We start from the raw sequence: 1,991 nt of genomic DNA on the forward strand, positions 1-1,991 counted from the left end.
GTTGATCCGATCATGGGTTTATACATCTATGATCCGATAAATTAACTCTTGGGTTTAGATTGGACAAATTACCGTAAAAACATCATTTTGTTTTAAGCCAGTTGATATTTATATATTGAACAATTAATGAACCAGATATTGCTCACTGAGTAGGTCATAAAAGATTCTAATTGTAGTAAAATAGTCTTTGTTGAAAAAACAAAAATTATGACCTGTCCAGACTATAATAAAAATACAAAATAAATGTTTTATTCGTATTTTTATACGTTTGTACGTTTTATTTCAAATGACAATGACATGGGGCAAATACATACAAGAATAATTATCTTATTTTGAATGAAAATGTCACATTCTTATCTGTTAAAGAAAGGAAATTTTAATACCGTGTTTTAAAGCACACAGGCGCAATCAAGATCGATTAAATGTACAAAGGTAATAAATCTGGCTAATCCGATTATGTTGTCACGCGTCATTAATTTTCAGTACATCCGATGGGCAATAAACCAATTAACAGCCACACGGTGTTGGGAGAGAATCTTTGGAGGAAATTGGGAGAATAATCTGTGATTCGCGGTGTGACACCGCTACACTCCGAAATTCGCGATTACAAACTCTCTGTGCGTACTGTATAGTGTGTTTTTCTATGTTGTGATGTTATACTATTGTTTCAGAAAAGGGAGAAGGTTTGGTACCATTAAAACGTTTAATCCCACTGCAAATGTTTGCACCTGTCCTAAGTCAGGAATCTGATTACAGTAGTTGTCGTCTGTTTATGTAGTTCATACGTGTTTCTCGTTTTTATATAGATTAGACCGTTGGTTTTTCCGTTTGAATGGTTTTACACTAGTAATTTTTTGGGGCCCTTTATAGCTTGCTGTTCGGTGTGAGCCAATGCTCTGTGTTGAAGGCCATACCTTGACTTATAATGGTTTACTTTTATAAATTGTAACTTGGATGGAGAGTTGTCTCATTGGCACTCATACCACATCTTCCTATATCTATTATTTAAATGTATCATTATTATAAGCAAGGTCAATGTTAGAACCAAAAAAGAAACATCTTAATCTTTAGGTATGAATTTGTTCATAAGATAAATATGTGTAATTGGATAGTATGTAAATTTACAGGTTCTATAACTAACATCTTCCTATATCTATTATTTAAATGTATCATTATTATAAGCAAGGTCAATGTTAGAACCAAAAAAGAAACATCTTAATCTTTAGGTATGAATTTGTTCATAAGATAAATATGTGTAATTGGATAGTATGTAAATTTACAGGTTCTATAACTAACATTAATGTAAAATTTAAGATGTGACCAAATCAGAAAAATCGCCCCTGACACAGAATCACAAAAGGGATTACATTCTCAAATTATACTGTCTCAGGACAAGTTTAATTATAAAATACAAAATTACCATTAAGTTTACGATTTATCTAATTAAATGACACATAACAATGCTACAAAAATTGTACGAGTTGGTTGAGTACGAGTTTATAAGCAAGGTTTACGATACGAGTTGTGGTGTACTCGTTACCAAAACTTCCAATACGAATCTCTTGATCTACATGTATGTATCCATCGTCAGCTAATATACAATATGGTAAACATTCAAATCATAATAAAAATATAATTCGAACCTTTTTGAATTGCATTTTCATATCATAAAATAAAATAACTTCTGGTTGTTTACATCTGTAACCTCCATCTTCCCGTTTCTAAGAACAGGTGCTAGAAAGGTAAAAAAGATGCAACCAGTCCCGTAAAAAATAAAACGATTCACCATAAAATATTCCAAGAAATCTAAATTTCTAGATAAAATATTTCTAAATTTAGCAAATTTTACAATTTTTTCCTTCAAATAATCACGATGTAAATGAATTTCAAGCTCAAAACATTACTTGTGATATATAAAAGAACTCGGGGCTACCTTTTCTCTTTTACAAGCGTCCCGTTGAAAGAAACACTAAAATGACCTAGAGCGGGAA

At 31.4% G+C, this 1,991-nt stretch overlaps 1 protein-coding gene across 19 annotated transcripts in view; it reads right to left on the reverse strand.

Annotated features, from left to right (window-relative positions):
* LOC127698930 (uncharacterized) overlaps positions 1-1,991 on the reverse strand; it is a 162,525-nt gene that overhangs the window by 151,454 nt on the left and 9,080 nt on the right. The window contains exon 1 of one of the 19 annotated variants that reach the window (XM_052202672.1): positions 1,644-1,733. The exons of the other annotated variants lie outside the window; for them this stretch is intronic. The gene's annotated coding sequence lies outside the window, so the exon portion shown is untranslated. Of the gene's footprint in view, positions 1-1,643; positions 1,734-1,991 lie in introns of those variants that run through there. 19 annotated transcript variants of the gene reach the window in all.

Source organism: Mytilus californianus, unplaced genomic scaffold, assembly GCF_021869535.1.
Source record: "Mytilus californianus isolate M0D057914Y unplaced genomic scaffold, xbMytCali1.0.p SCAF_4, whole genome shotgun sequence".
NCBI lineage: Eukaryota > Metazoa > Mollusca > Bivalvia > Mytilida > Mytilidae > Mytilus > Mytilus californianus.